The sequence below is a fragment of the Ambystoma mexicanum genome, chromosome 4q, assembly GCF_040938575.1.
Source record: "Ambystoma mexicanum isolate Mex_15411 chromosome 4q, UKY_AmexF1_1, whole genome shotgun sequence".
Taxonomy (NCBI): Eukaryota; Metazoa; Chordata; class Amphibia; order Caudata; family Ambystomatidae; genus Ambystoma; species Ambystoma mexicanum.
In genome coordinates, this window is record NC_090928.1 from 255445456 (window position 1) to 255462610 (window position 17155).

Here is a 17155-nt window from a genome sequence, read left to right on the forward strand (position 1 = left end):
TGGCCGTTTGAAATCACTAATTAATCCATCTAGTGCGGCTGTGTGTGAAAATGGCAACTGCCTTCACCCACAAATGGGACGCCCCGCCCGTCGTTGCAACTCGGTACAGTGATGCATGAGGGCCCACCGTTACTCGAGTACTACGTACCACTGACCCTTCACAAGTCTGTTCGCGACTGCACAGATAGTATGTGAAACAATGGGACCACAGCAGAATGAACATATCAACCAATGTTACACGGCCATCGGGTACAAATACATGATTGCAATAGCAAGATGCCATTCCTCGAATTGCAGCGTTGTGTGCGGGACGTGCTCGGCCAAAGGGGAGAGCAGTTTGCACAGGTGGAATGAATCACCACAGGTGGAGGCCATACAGCCTGAAAACACATAAATTGCACACCCAGTCTCCTCCCACAACCAGACCCACTCCGAAATGCTACCGGCAGGACTCGCGATGTTGGCCCTGGGGGACCTGATAGCACTGCAAGTACTCCAACTCCAAGAAGAAGACGAACACCAACTACAACCGGCCGCACGGAGGAGACGCAGGAGGAGGAGGAGGGCAAGGCAGGGCCAGCAAGGGCCGCCAGCACAGCCACTACCACCACGCAGGCAGCCCGCAATCCCACGCCTCCGAGCACATCCGTTCAACCTCACTGATGAGCAGATCCACACCCTCTACCGTCTGGACCGGGACACCATAGCCGCCATTGTGGACATGACACAGGCTGACCTTGTCAGCATGATAGATAGCCCAACCGCCATCCCACCCCTACTGAAGGTGGTGTCTGTACTCCACTTCCTGGCCACAGGCACCTACCAGCACACAGTCGGACAGTTGCATGGCATTTCTCAGCCACTGTTCTCACGGACACTATTGCAAGTGCTCGATGCCCTCCTGCAGCACGCAGACGACTACATCTCTCTACCACGCTCGGAGCAGGAAATTACAAACACAAAAGTGGGATTCCATGCACTTGCCGGCATACCGGGTTGCATTGGTGCCATCGACTGCACCCATGTGGAATTGGTCGTCCCACATGCCATGGAGGCCCAGTACCGCAACCGTAAACAATTTCATTCCCTGAATGTACAAATGGTGTGTGACTCCAACAGGATCATTACACATTGTTGTGCCAGATTCCCTGGATCAACCCATGATTCTATGGTCTTGAGGAACTCTACTATACCACGCTACATGGAGCGACACGCAGGGAACAGATCCTGGCTACTCGGTGAGTCTCATTTCATGCATGATGATGTGGGGTATGTGATGCGGCAATGACCTGGCAGGAAGGGGGGGGGGGGGTGTGCGTACGTAGCAATGGCATTCCACATCATACGTTTCTCGTCCACATACAGGTGATGCTGGGTATCCACTGAAGAGATGGCTCCTCACACCAGTCCGGAACCCACGGGACCAGCATGAGGAGGACTACAACCATGCCCACTCACGTACCCGTGTAGTCATAGAACAGGCATTCGGCCTACTGAAGACTCGTTTCCGCTGCCTCAGCAGGTCTGGCGGGGCACTCCTGTACCGCCATGAGAAGGTTGCAAAGATGGTGATGGCATGTGTCATGCTCCACAACATGTGCGTACGTAGAAATGTGCCCATGCCCCCTGACGCAGAACTGCAAGCACCTGATGATGGTCATGATGAGGGTGGGGATGTGGCAGCACCTCAAGGAGTCTGCGAGGCACCGGAGGGCCGTGACATTCGTCAGCATCTCATTGATGCATGCTTCTAGCACTCACGCCTGGTGGCTGATACATGGACACGGGACTCGTGGCACTGTGTGTGTCTGGGACATGCACAATATGGACTGTACGCCTATGATGGCCTAGTACACAAAGATCAATGTCCACACATCTCATTGGTTGATCGTGCACTGTTTATATGTGATATCATGTTGAACACCCTATCGACCCGCCACCCAAGTGAGCCCAACACACCCCCTCCACCCTCCTACCTCCCCCCCGAACACCAGTGTCCAAAGATGCTCATTGTCAGTGGGCTGTCGCTATTGCAAGCCCCCTCTGCGGGTATCAGGGGCACCCCTGCCTGTGGAGCGCAGGTTCCTCCCAGATCTACGTTGGGGGCTGCCCTGGACGGAACTTGCAACGGATGATGTCTCTGCCTGCTCACGTCCATGCATGTCCCTAAGGGTTTGCGAGAGCTCAGTGAGCACACGGCGCACTGCGGCAAGTTCGGCACATACGTCTTTGGACGTCGCATGCAGTTCCCCCCTCAGGCTCTCGGTGCTTCTCTCCATTTGGACTCTCAGGCTCTCGGTGCTTCTCTCCATTTGGACTCTCAGGCTCTCGGTGCTACTCTCCATTTGTGCCCTTAGTGTCTCTGTACCTCTCTCCATTTCTGCCCTAAGTGTCTCAGTTGATGTTTCTATGTCTGCCTTAGTGCCCCCACATTCATCGGCATGGTCCTTGAGGAGCGTGGCCAGTTGCTGCTGTTGCACGATTAACTGGTCGAGGGACTGTTGCCTCTGCTGGGCCATGGCCATTTGCGGGGGTGTCACAGAGGGGCTGTTGACCTCATGTTGCCTTGCCACAGGGCTTGTGGGGGATGGCCAGTCGTCGTCTTGTGGGTGCCCCTGCGTGGTATCCTCATGTTGTACGGGATGGGACAGACAGGGGGATTGGGACAGGTCATGGATGGATCTGACTTCGACATCCCCGTCTTCTGTGTCGGAGCATGCTGCCATCAATGGGGTGTCACCTATGGTGCTGCTGCCACCAGAGGCAGTGCCTTCTGTGGCATCCGTTGGGGGGACCTGTGGTGGTGGTGGTGTGGGCATGCTGGTTGCTGGGGTGCCTGTTGATGTTCCCTCCTCTGTGCTGCCACCTGATTTGTGCTGCTGCCGTGTCTTGATGCGTGCAGCTGAGGTGGAGGGTCTTTGGCCGTTGGTCTTGGCCCTCTTTGCAGGTGTGCTGGTAGGGGTGTCCTGATGCTCGTCGTTTGGATCGGACCCTGTGGTGGAGTAAAGGAGGGCGAGGGTTATTAATGGGTCTGTGGGAATTGGAATGGCATTGTATCACATGCATTGGGGTGGTACCTGAGGGTGATTTGGGTCGGGGCCTTGGAGGTGCTTTCATTTGTGTGTGGAGTGAGGGTGCAGTTGTTTGGCAGCCTGCAGTTAGGGTGTGCCTGCTGCACGTGTAGTGGGTGTTTTAGGGTTTTTTAATTATTTATGTATTTATTGTGAGTTTTAACGTGCGCTATCAGGCCGATGTATGTGGACGTTCTCCTGGCCATGTGTTTCTGTTGCACTATGTGGACACATGGTACTTCGCATGATTGGACATTGTGGATTTAGCATTGTTTTATCTGGCCCACCTACCTGAATCTTCGGATGTCTGCACTCCTTTCTCCATCCCTCCGACTCCCTCTATGCTCTCCATTCCGATGGTGGAGGCACAGATTTCTTCCCAGGGGGTCAACTTGATGGGTGATTCAGGACCTCCCCCGGTGGCTGTGGCAATGTTGCGGTTGGCAGAGAGTATGCTGTGGACGCGTATCCGCAGGTCGTCCCATCGCTTTCTGCATTGCTGTGGGTTGCGGGGTGCGGTCCCCACCGCACTTACCCGCTGTGCCACCAGAGCCCATATGGCCTTCTTGTTCGCAAGTGCCGTCCTGGTCATTTGCGTGGAGAAGACGGCGGCGGCATTCTCCTGGAGGGTCTCTGTTAGCACGGTGAGTTCCTCACGGGAGAAGTGGACCTGCCGCTTGCGGTCGCATGCTTTCTTCGCTACTTTTCCCATTTTTCTTGGTTTCGCTAGGGTGGATGACGGGTTGGGGTGTGTCTCAGGGTAGTGTTTTTGGTGGTTGTGTGGTTTTAGTGGTTTTATAGGTGTACGGCGGGATGTTTCCGTTCCGGGCCCATGTTTTTACTTCCGTTTCCGTATATTTCCGGTCACCGTACTTTCCGGTAGGCGCACACTGCGGTGTCCGCTGTGATGGGTGGCGGTATTGCACCTAGGGCGCCGTACGGCGGCGGTGTGGGCCGTTTTGGGGTCATTTCCGCCATCGCGGACTTTGCACTTCCGCCATGCCGTGGTGCTCGTGCCCGATGGGTCGGAATGGGCCGCACTTTGCTCCTTCGTGCAATGGCGGAAACGCTATTTACGCTGTGGCGGTCCGGTCAGTCACTTTCCGCCAGGGTCGTAATGAGGGCCAATGTGTCTTTTTCAGATGGCACATGAACACCCCCCACTGCAGAGATCCATAAGGATGTCAAGGTACAGTCGATAGCAAACTATGCCAAGAAGCACAAAGTATACATGCCACTAAAGAGGAACAGCTTGTGACGAAATGCTCATGAAGTTGCTAAGGTTGCCCAAACCGCCCATAGCATTTAAAGGACTTAGGCAGTTTCTTCTGATGCAGTTCTATATTCTGAATACCAGTAACAGAGTGGTCCGGCACCGTAAGTGTGATCAATCGAAGGTCTCTGTGAGGTATCGAGCCAAGAAGTGGCAGAAAAGAAAGTAAAAGAATGAGAATGAGGAATGAAGTTAATCGAAGTGGTACTGTGACGGTTTAAGCAAAATCTCTCAGAAATGAGAGAGCCATGGAGGGACCCACCGCTCCCCACTCAAACTCCTTCTTCACGGGCCGGTCCAGGGGGTGGGAGGTCAATGAATAACGCACCTCGCGCATAGAGGTCTGAAAATTATAGATGTATTTGTGATGCTGGAAATGCATTGGAGGGACAGGGCCTGCACATCCTTGTACTTTACTGCTTTTTATCGTGTGTTCTGTTGTGTTTTCCGTGCAGGAGTTCATGTGAGACTCCTGTCGGTGCAGCTCTCTTTTGGTTTGGTGTACAGACCCATGGGATACCCTTATGGCACCCATGGGTGGGGGTACAACCCTGTGCCCCAGTGTATGTTTTTGGGCACCTGTGTGTGGCCCACAGAGCAGGGTACGGGCTGTTGGCAGCTGTGTGCTGAATTGACTGGTTCCCTGAGTGTCCTCCATGTTGGGATACCCAGGCCCTGTCATTGGAATTGGTAGATTCCTGATGGAGACAAGATGGCCCCCGTGGCCTCTTGCCTTCCATCACCTGTTACCTTGGTTTTCCTGAAGTCTCGGGAAGCCCTGACTCTGTCCCTTCCCCCTGACTGGCTGTTGGGTGGAAGTTCCATATATGGTAGTGTGGGGAAGTGCCGACCAGACTGGCTGGAGCCTTCCCAACGACTGTATGTTGTGGGTACACCTGTGGGTGGGACCTGGGTGAATGGAGTGTGTGACAAATATACACTTCTTGTTGTGGATGTCTGGTATCTGGTGTTTGACACAATGACTGAGACAGCCCTGCCCGAAACTGGTATGAATGCAGTGTGTAGTGTTGAATGGCGTGGTACTTGTCCGAATCCACATTCTGTGTTGTGAGTGTCTGGATGGAGAAGAATGGCCTGAATGCACTGTGTGCCTGATTGGCTGACTGACTGCTGAATGCCCTTCTGAGTGATTGGTTGCCCGAGTGTGACCCAGCAGAATGAATGGGAGATCAACTAGTACATCTGGGGGCCTCTCACTGCTAGAAATCGTTCAGAAGCTGGAGTAGAAACTGACATTGAAACTGAAGCTTATCCTTGAAACCCTGCTGGAAGAGAAGTAGTGCTGTTGCTCTACTTCATCGATCTGAAAGCTGCTGTGCCTTCAAGGACTGATCCAGAGAGGACCTGGTTAGGGCACCCTCTTCCCAAGCTACGAGGGACCATCGTGCACTGCTAACCTTTGCCGAAGCGCTCTGGAAGTCAGTCTTCGAAAGACTGTCAGCCGGAGACGGGGACTGCCAACGAGAAACGAAGAGAAGCACCGGACATCCGTCCAACGTCGTCGACGAGGGTTCACAGGTTTGCTGGAACCGCTGGAGGCCCGTCGAAGTGGGTTGCCCAGACGCGGGGACAACCTGATGTCGTGCCGCTGATGACTGGAGCCGCAAGGCTCCTTTGCCTAAGACTTTTGATTCACAGATGCGCTCGTCCGCACCGCCGACCGCCTTATCCCGCCGGAGAAGGTCGGGCCGTTGACGCACCGAGGAGCATTCGCCGGTGGGTTTCCCAGAGACCGTAGAGATGCCAGACGAATCGACGCCCTTGCTGGGCCACAGTTCTTCACCAGTTCTTTGCGGTCCAGAACTATTGACATCGAGGTGCCCCGCACGCCTCATCCTTGCAAGACGTCTTCGACTCGCCGTCGACGAGCACTGTCAAGATTGAAGCTGCTACCTCGACGCCACAGAACTTTCCGTTGACGATCATCGACGCCAAGTTCACCTTCTTCGAGGCCGTCGCCGATCCGTGGCTCCTGCTTTAAAGGGAGTCACTCAAGAAGGATCCACCGACGCCTCCCCGAGGAACTCTGCTGTTCCAGGTACATTGGAGCGGTGGAAACACTTTGGAAGGGAATAAGATTAACTGAACAATATATGGACTGGGCTTGTGGTATATCTTTACTTTACAGGTTGCCCAGGTGGGGGTATCTCCACACAGAACGGTGTCTAGGTAACAGGGCCAGTATTCTGCCAATTGTTCTAACCAACTGCTTTCCTCCTATCTCTATTGTTGGTTACTTTTATTCATTGATCTGTGTGACATTTGACCAGACTATAGTTGATGCACTTAAGGAGCTCTAATAATAATTGTGGTACCACTTAGAACTGTATATATTTGCCATTGTAGATAACCAAGCATAAAGTGAGTTATTGTGATTGTGTATATAACCTTGAACCATAATTATATAAAGACTGTGTTTTAACTAATACAGTGTGCGGACATTCCTTTGTGGGAGCTTGGGGACTACACTGTACTTAGGAACCAGCCTGCATCACCTCCTGAGAAGCTAGGCCTTGATTGCTCGGCCTGCGCTACCCTATTGAGAATCTTGGCTGGGGTCCTCTGTGCCTCTCCTCTACCATATAGAGAGCAGTAGTACAGACACCCCCCTCCGGTCCTTCACACTGGTGGCAGCGGTGGGATGCTTATCGTTTTAAGACTCAGTGTATAACCGTGCCACTTACAAAATATCTGCACTTTGTTAAATTGAGGTTTCGTTGTGTACAGGATAACTGCATTACAAGCAATGGAATCTATTGTGAATGGTAAATTGACTCGGATGAGTTTAGAGGCTCTCCAGAGTGCTTGTGAAGCCAGGGAATTAGACTTTGAGGATAAATCTAGGGCTGAGCTGATAGCTGCCCTGGTGGACTACCAGAGTGATTGCAAAACTCTTCAAGGGGAGGATGTAACCATTGAGGCCCCTACCCCTGGGGTTGTTGAATCTGATTCTGGGAATGCCACCATTCCTGCTGCCTCTGTTCCGACCTCCAGCGATTCCGTGGAACTTGAGTTATTAAGGATGAAGTTAGCCTTTGAATACCACAAGTTGGAAATAGAAGCTGAGTTTAAGAAAGAGGAGTTGGCACAACAAGTGATCCTTAAAGCAAGGGATCTGGAACTAAAGTATAAGGGCTTGGAACTTAAGACCAGGGACACTGAATACCAGAAAATCCAGCTACAGAAAGCTAGAGTGGAGACTTCAGCGAAACCAGTTGAGAGTGTCAGGTCCCCAGCCACCAAGTTTATGAAAGATTTGGTGGGTGTGTATGTGGAAGGTTCTGATATCCTCCAATGGATTGAAGCATTTGAAATGGCTTGTGCAATTCATGATGTGGATAAAAGAGATCGGGCTAAGTGTTTGTTAAGCAGAGTGCCTCAGACTGGGTATGACCGTATTCTGAAACTGAGTGTGGAATAAAGGGGTCAGTATGAGTGCATGAAGTCTACTTTGATTGCCAAGTTTGGCAAGACACCTACCCAATACCTTAAGAGGTTCAGTGATTTTAAGAAGAGAGAGAATGTGTCTTGGGTTGACTGGGTGAGTGCTGCACATTTGAACATGATGGGGTGGAGTGATGGATACAAGGTGAAAACTTTTCTTGAATTGTCCCACCTTTTGTTTTTTGAGCATTTTTCGGAAGTCTGTTCACCAGAGCTGCGTCAGAATGTTAATGACCAGAACATTTTGGGTTCCTTTCAGCTGGCCAGACTGGCTGACAAGTGGGTCTCCCACTGGGTGTCCCCTAAGGACTCCAGTGGGAAGGACAAGGACAAAGAAAAGGGGGCCTCTCAGAAAGCTGAGGAGTCCCCAAAGCAATCACAGTCGGGTAAACCAAAACCTTCCTCTCCTAAGACCCACAAATCTAGTGGGGATAAGTCCTCTGTGGGTGGGAATAAGAGTAGTGGTCCACTTGCTGCAAAGCAGGCTCCCAGTGGTTCCAGTACCATACCCTTCACTCCTGGCACTTGTTGGGAATGTGGGACTCTGGATCACAAGAAGGGGGACCCCAAGTTTAAAGGTAAGGCACTTGGAGTCCAGGCTGTCAGCCTGAGCTAACCTTACCCCATGCCTGAGGTGGAGGCCACCGTCCTCCCCTCCTCTACAGGGATCACATTCGGTGCTCCTGTAGAGATTTCCCTAGTGTCCCTTGGGACCTGGGACCAGTACTCAGAAGTACTGGTGACAATCACACATAGGTTTTTGAGAAGTGTCCTCCTGCATGGCCAGTCTTCTACTGGTTTGAGAGACACTGGGGCAAGCATGACAATGGTGGACAGGACCCTGTTCAAGCCAGAGGACTATGTAAGTGCTCCTCTGAAAACCACCAGGTTAGCTGGTGGGCCTCCCAAATGATCGCCTGTAGCCTTATGACGGGGGCTCCTTCTCTTCCCGCTGTTCCTACAGCACCTATTGGGATCCATGCTCCGGGCAGGCTGGGTCCAGTGAAAAATCCAAACTCCTGAGGGAGAAGAGGCATATGACCCTCCTGCGAGAGAGGTGCTCAGCCCCGAGGACCACTCAGACCTTCAATATCTGTTGGATGAAGGGGGACCGTCCCGGGCAGACTTCTGTAAGGGTCAGAGAGAGTGCCACTCTCTCGAGGGTCTGAGGAAACAGGCCGTCCCAGGCACAAGGAGAAGTGCCTAGGACATTCTGGATCTATTGGCAGGGTGTGCTCCTTGTTAGTGAGCCCACTAAGCCTGAACCTGGTGCCCTCAAGAGGTTGGAGGTACCCCAGGTTTACAGGCCCTTCCTGCTGCAGTTGGCGCATGAGGTGACCTTAGCTGGTCATCTTGGTACCAAGAAGACTAAGCAGAGGCTCTCTGCCCATTTCTACTGGCCTCGGATCGGAGTAGAAGTGGAGTCCCACTGCAGGACCTGCCCAGCTTGTCAGTTGTCTGGCAAGACTGGAGGCAGTGTCATTGCCCCACTGCAGCCATTGCCAGTGGTTGGCACACCATTTGAAAGGGTGGGCATCAACATTGTCAGTCCCCTTGACCCTCCCACTTTAGGTGGAAATCTGTTCATCCTGGTCTTGGTTGATCATGCCACTAGATACCCTGAGGCTATACCGCTTCAGGCTATTACTGCCAAGGTGGTTGCCAGGGCTCTCCTGGGCATTTTCACCCATGCTGGACTCCCTAAGGAGGTTGTCTATGACAGAGGATCCAACTTCATGTCTAGTTACATGAAAACCATATGGAAAGAGTGCAGGGTAACCTACAAGTGCTCCACCTCTTACCATCCCCAGACCAATGGTCTGGTCGAGATTTAATAAAACTCTCAAGGGCATGATAGGCGCTTTGGAAGAGCCCCTAAGGAGGAAATGGAATATCCTCCTGCCATGCCTGCTGTTCACTTACAGAGAGGTACCTCAAGAGGTATTGGTTTCAGCCCCTTTGAGTTACTTTTTGGACATCCCGTGAGGGGGCCCCTTGCCTTGATCAGAGAAGGTTTGGAAGCCCCCCTCCAGGTCCGGCCAAGCAAGTGGGGGACTATGAGTTAGACCTCAGGCGGAGGATGACACAGATGATGGGTCAGGCAACAGCGAATCTCAAGGCCAGCCAGGAATTGAATGGCATGACCTTAAACCCTCGCAAGTGGATTAGACTCCAGGACAGGAGATCCTTGTGATGGAGCCTACCAAGCCTCGAGCTTTGGCAGACAAATGGACTGGTCCCTTCATGATAATCTCCAAAATGGGCAAAGTCAAATTATCTGGTTGACATGGGAGTCCCTGGGGTAGCCCCTCAGGTATTCCACGTCAACAGGCTCAAGCCTTTCCATAGGCGAGCGGAGGTCTCATGTCTCTTGCTAGTTTCCGAGCAAGAAGAGGATGAGAGTGAGCCCCTTTCCTGATTTGCTGCATAGCATCCCTCAGGATGGCTCAGTGGAGGGAGTACATCTCTCTCCAGATCTGACGACAGAGGAGCAGAGGGCCTGCAGGGCTTTGCTCCGGCAGTATGCCTCTCTGTTCTCATTGGCACCAGGCCTTACACCATGGTATAGGCACAAAATTGACACTGGTGACAGTGTGGCTGTCAAAAGCAGGAGCTACCGTATGTCAGATACCGTTAAGAACCACATTCAGAGGCTGAGGTCGCCAAGATGTTGGATCTGGGTGTTATTGAACCCCCAACCAGTGGCTGGTCCAGCCCAGTGGTCCTTGTCCCCAAGGCAAGTTCCCAGGCAGGTACCAAGGATTGGAGGTTCTGTGTGGACTACCGAGGGGTCAATGCCATCACCAAAACTGACGCGCACCCATTGCCCAAGGCTGACGGCTTATGGACACCATAGGTGTTGACAAATTCGTGAGCACCTTCGAACTTACCTCAGGCTATTGGCAAATAGTTCTGACGGACCATGCCAAGGAAAAGACGGCGTTCGCAACACCTGAGGGGCTCTACCAGTTTAGGGTCATGCCTTTTGGGTTGAAGAATGCCCCTGCCACCTTCCAGAGATTGGTCAATCATGCGTTCAGTGAGCTGGGGGCCTTTTGTGTGGCCTATTTAGGCAACATTGCCATCTAAAGTTCTACTTGGGAAGAGCATTTGACACATCTGTATAGGGTGTTGCAGGCCTTGAAAAGGGCTAACCTCACTATCAAAGCCACTAAGTGCCAGATAGCTCTGGGGAAAGTCACGTATCTTGGTCATGAGGTAGGAGGGGGTCAAATCCAACCTCTCCCCAGCAAAGTACAGGATGCACATGACTGGGAGACTCCCACTATTCAAAAACAGGTGAGACCCTTTTTGGGCCTCACTGGGTATTATCGCAATTTCATGGCGGACTCTGGGACCATAGCTGCACCTCTGACAGCTCTGACTTCACCCAAAATACCTAGGAAGGTTAATTGGATGGAAGACTGTCAGAGGGCCTTTGATGGGTTGAAAGAAAGTCTTTGTAGGGCACCTATGTTGTGTGCGCCTGACTACAGCCAACCCTTTATCGTCCAGACGGATGCCTGTGACACCGGAATTGGATCTGTCTTATCCCAGTTAGATGACAGAGGGAAGGAACATCCAATCATATTCATCAGTAGACAACTCAAGGGTAGAGAACTTAGGTGGGCTACTGTTGAAAAGGAATGTTTTAGCATAGTTTGGAGCCTTAGGCGTTTTAGGCCCTACCTTATGGGGTCTACCTTCAAGGTCCAAACAGACCATAAGCCCCTGAAAAGGCTTATGCAGATGAAGGGTGAGAACCCGAAACTGCTCAGGTGGTCCATTAGTGTGCTAGGGCTAGACTTCACCATAGAGCATAGACCAGGGAAGAGCCACGATAATGCAGATGGCCTTTCCAGAAGGTATGTTGACCGTCTGGATGAGGGTGTCTATCTCGTGGGAGATTAGGCACCCTAACCTCAGTCTGGGGGGGGGCGACTGTGATGCTGGAAATGCATTGGAGGGACACGTCCTCTGCATCCTTGTACTTTACTGCTTTTTATTGTTTGTTCTGTTGTCTTTTACGCGCAGGAGTTCATGTGGGACTCCTGGCAGTGCAGCTCTCTCCTTTGGTTTGGTGTACAGACCCATGTGATACCCTTATGGAACCCATGGGTGGGGGTACAACCCTGTGCCCCTAGTGTATGTTTTTGGGCACCTGTGTGTGGCCAACAGAGCAGGGTACGGGCTGGTGGCAGCTCTGTGCTGATTTGACTGGTGCCCTGAGCGTCCTCCATTTTGGGATGCCCAGGCCCTGTCATTGGAATTGGTAGATTCCTGATGAAGACAAGATGGCCCCCGTGGCCTCTTGCCTTCCATCGGCTGTTACCTTGGGTTTCCCGAAGTCCCGGGAAGCCCTGACTCTGTCCCTTCCCCCTGACTGGCTGTTGGGTGGAAGTTCCATATATGGTAGTGTGGGGAAGTGCCAACCAGACTGGCTGGAGCCTTCCCAACGACCGTATGTTATGGGTACGCCTGTGGCTGGGACCTGGGTGAATGGAGTGTGTGACGAATATACACTTCTTGTTGTGGATATCTGGTATCTGGTGTTTGACACAATGACTGAGACAGCCCTGCATGAAACTGGAATGAATTCAGTGTGTAGTGTTGAATGGCGTGGTACTTGTCCGAATCCACATTCTGTGTTGTGAGTGTCTGGATGGAGAAGAATGGCCTGAATGCACTGTGCACCTAATTGGCTGACTGACTGCTGAATGCCCTTCTGAGTAATTGGTTACCTGAGTGTGGCCCAGCAGAATGAATGGGAGATCAACAAGTATATCTGGTGCCTCTCACTGCTAGAAATCGTTCAGAAGCTGGAGTTGAAACTGACATTGAAACTGAAGCTTATCCTTGAAACCCTGCTGGAAGAGAAGTAGTGCTGTTGCTCTACTTCGTGGATCTGAAAGCTGCTGTGCCTTCAAGGACTGATCCAGAGAGGACCTGGTTAGGCGCCCTCTTCCCGAGCTATATGGGACCATGGTGCACGGCTAACCTTCGCCGAAGCGCCCTGGAAGTCAGTCTACGAAAGACTGTCAGCTGGAGACGGGGACCGCCAACGAGAAACGAAGAGAAGCACCAGACATCCGTCCACCGTCGTCGACCAGGGTTCGCAGGTTTGCTGGAACCGCTGGAGGCCCGTCGAAGTGAGTTGCCCAGATGCGGAGACTACTTGACGCTGTGCCGCCGACGACTGAGCCGAAACGCTCCTTTGCCTAAGACTTTTGATTCACGGACGCGCTCGTCCGCACCGCCAACCACCTTATCTCGCTGGAGAAGGCCGGGCCATCAGCGCGCTGAGGAGCATCCGCTGGTGGGTTTCCCGCCACCCAGAGACCGTAGCGACGCCAGACGAATCGACGCCCTTGCTGGGCCACAGTTCTTCACCAACTCTTTGCGGTCCACAACTATTGACATCGAGGTGCCCCGCACGCTTCATCCTTGCCGGACGTCTTCGACTTGTCGTCGGCGAGCAACGTCAGGATCAAAGCTGCTACCTCGACACCACCGAACTTTCATCGATGATCATCGACGCCAAGTTCACCTTCTTCGAGGCCGTCGCCAATCCGTGGCTCCTGCTTTAAAGGGAGTCACTCAAGAAGGATCCGCCGACGCCTCCTCGAGGAACTCTGCTATTCCAGGTACATTGGGGTGGTGGAAACACTTTGGAAGCGAATAAGATCAACTGAACAATATATGGACTGGGCTTGTGGTATAGCTTTACTTTACAGGTTGCCCAGGTAGGGGGATCTCCACACAGAATTGTGTCTAGGTAACAGGGCCAGTATTTTGCCAATTGTTCTAACCAACTGCTTTCCTCCTATAACTATTGTTGGTTACTTTTATTCATTGATCTGTGTGACATTTGACCAGAGTAAAGTTGATGCACTTTAATGAGATGTAATAATAATTGTGGTACCACTTTGAACTGTATATATTTGCCATTGTAGATAACCGAGCACAAAGTGAGTTATTGTGATTGTGTATATAACCTTGAACCTTACGTATGTAAAGACTGTGTTTTAACTAATACAGTGTGCAGACATTCCTTTGTGGGTGATTGGGGACTGCACTGTACTTAAGAACCAGCCCGCATCACCTCCTGAGAAGCTGGGCCTTGATTGCTTGACCTGCGCTACCCTATTGAGAATCTTGGCTGGGGTCCTCTGTGCCTCTCCTCTGCCATATAGAGAGCAGGAGTACAGACACCCCTGTCCGGTCCTTCACAGTATTGAGCCCCACTCTTGAGGGAAGTGCAGCCCCCCTCCCCGCCTCACCCCGTTAAAAAAGATTACACCCCGCACAATAGGTTTCTTCTATCGTAGCTAACTCATAGATACATTTATAATCAGGGAACTTTGTCGATACTAAATCCTGGTCAATGATTTTATTTTCAGGCCTTGCTTGTGGAGCATTTTGCTCCTGGGTAAACAGACAGCACATGCCACCCCAGATCAGAGCCCACAACTCGAGCTCAGGGGAGGCCACAAATCGAGCTCACTTGTCATCTTGGAGTCTTTCAGATAACTCCACTATGTCAAAGTGAAGGAGTTTGTCCTTTGCACCCTAGCTCAACTGTTCAGGGGATCCAGCACTGGCAATGTCCTGAAACCCAAAAGGGAACTTTTACCCCCCTTACATTCGCCTAAACATTCCAGGGCCTGTTTTATGTTTGAGGATTGGAGCAGAGACTATCTGTGGGTAGAAAAAGAGCATCACTACTGTTGCCGCCGGGAGGACATTTTTTAACTGAATTGGAACACATTCTGCATCTGTTTTTCACAAGGTTTTTTTCAATTTAGAAAAAAGGCAAACAACATATCTGGAAAAAATGTACATGGAGAAAATACCTGGCTTTGTTCTGAAATTTCGATTACCCTGCCTTTCATAAAACAGATAACTGAACACAAAATAATATGCAAAGATGGATGGCAATATGATGGCAGGCAACAGGACACCATCATCCGGTATCTTACTACATTTCACAGAACTCTTTTCCATCAAACGCAACCAACATGGCAGAGAAACAAAAATGCTATCTGTGAACATTCATTTCCTTCATCTATGTGTTTTCCCTTTTTAAGGCTTTCAGAATTAACCCCACCAAGATCAATTAAGTCTTTTCAATTTACTAGCATAAGCAACAAAGCAACTTGCCTGCAGTGCAAAGACATACTTCAGGAAGCTAAAATCTAATTACTTGTGGGAGAAAGGCAATCAGCAATAATTTGTCTTTTTCAGATGGCACATGAACACCCCCACTCCAGAGATCCAGAAGGATGTCAAGGTACAGTCGATAGCAAACTATGCCAAGAAGCACAAAGAATACATGCCACTAAAGAGGAACAGCTTGTGATGAAATCCTCATGAAGTTGCTAAGGTTGGCCAAACCGCCCATAGCATTTAAAGGACTTTGGCAGTTTCTTCTGATGCAGGCTGATGGGCAACGGTTACAATACAGCTAACCACCATCCACACATATACTGCAATCTCAGACCCAGAATTGGCTTTCCAAGCCTTGCAGATGGAGGTGCTCCCTGCAGATTTAGGTGTAAGAATAAGCATTTAAAAGTCTGAGAAATGGTCTAATGGAATATCAATTTAAGTTTCCAAGGTAATACACAGATGAGCAGTATATTTCTAGGCTTTAGTATTAAATGTTCAGATACTTGTACTTGTCATGAGCAAGTCAGCAATTCAAAATGAAAGTACAGACAAACTCAACTTAGTTGATCCACTTTCACAGTCATTGAACCCTAAATCTACATAGCTGTCAGATCTGCCATTTTTGTCTCTGCTGTGAGGTACTCATGGTGGCAACAGTACAGACAGACACAAGTGATGACAGTTCAAGGGTGTCCAGGGTGTACCGCTAAATTACAAACGAGTGTGGGATAGTGTTCACAAGAAAAAAACAAAGGGTTCAGAAATGATAAGTCAGGATGTTATAGCCGGGGTCTCCCTTCCCCACGTTTTTAGCATGTGACAAGGTGGGTCTCTTGAGCACAGAACACTCCTGGGTTTCTCCAGCACAAGGCTACAGTTCCTTTCTACGATATCAGGACCTTCCGTGGTTAAGTCTCTTTCCTATAAAGTCTCTTGCCTCCGAGGGCCTGATGTTTCCAAAATAAGAAAACAAAATTTCCTTTCCGTAGGTAGATTGGGTGATGACTCTTCACCCCTTGATCCCCCTCTACCGGGTTCAGACCCTTCTCGAATGTAAGCCTCCCTCCATCGGGTTCACTATGGCCTTTTACTCAGAATATTTCACTTGTTGTATTCACGAGTTTCAATGTCTTTTTAAACAATCTTTCACCGTAGACATCCCTCAGCCGGGTTCACTCTTGTCAACACAATGTTCACAGGGTTATCGCTCTTCACCTCATTTTACAGGCATCCCTCAGACGGGTTCACATTTGCAAATTACACAGTTCACTTTGCTTTACACAATGCAGAATTTACTTCCCTTAGCTTTCCTCTTGGTTACTGGTCAAATAATTTTGAGTGTACAAGGGGTTTTACACAACCTTTGTATGACCACTTTAACCTCTTGCATCAGCTCTCCTAGGGCCTTCGGTAGTTTCAACAAAAGGGGACAGGCCAGAGTCTTTTAAATGAGCACCCACGTGGCGCATGACCACTCTGCAGCTGATCTCTCCCTGGGTTTTTTAACAGTTATGTAGCACACAGGGTCTTTGTTCTTTGATTCTCATTACATTGCCATTTGGAACCTTTGCTCAACACAGTTCAGTTTACTATCGGTTCTCCGTCCGACTCACTGGCTGTGATGAACCGCTTGGTATTTCTTGTCTCTGGAGTCAAGGACGGTACGATGGTAGCAGCGTCTCTCCCTGCCTTGGTTATCAGTGTAGGAGGGCTCTGTGCACCGTTGACATCTGCTACACCACACCCTAGCTGTTATTCCCGGCCTTAAGATTCCTCCCACTGAGTCTTCGTGGGTCTGGCTTGAAAAGGGCAAGAGCACTTCCCTCCTTGTCGTCCTTTCGCTTCTCAACGCTTTTCACCTCCTCTTGAGCTGCTGTCCTGGAATAGCTGCTTCCTTGTGCGGTTTGCCTTGCTCAAAGTGTGCTCTCGTGCTCCACCTTTTATCCCTGTGGAGAAGGGAAACGGCCGTCAGGTGTGTGTGGTTATTGTCAATTGCCTGACTTTGCCTGACCCTTGTGTTGGGACATGTCAGGTAAACATCCCTGGTGTTAGTACATTGTCCTTCACGGTTTAAGAAAGTGTTTGTGTCGGAAAAGGGCGCCTTGGTGTACAACTTCTGAGTATCCTATGGGGTAGTATGGGGAAAAGGTGTACCAAGGAAGGGGGTATCACGTCT

At 50.7% G+C, this 17155-nt stretch overlaps 1 protein-coding gene across 1 annotated transcript in view; it reads right to left on the reverse strand.

Annotated features, from left to right (window-relative positions):
* LOC138467651 (glycogen phosphorylase, brain form) overlaps positions 1 to 17155 on the reverse strand; it is a 760591-nt gene that overhangs the window by 326779 nt on the left and 416657 nt on the right. The gene's annotated exons all lie outside the window — the stretch shown is intronic.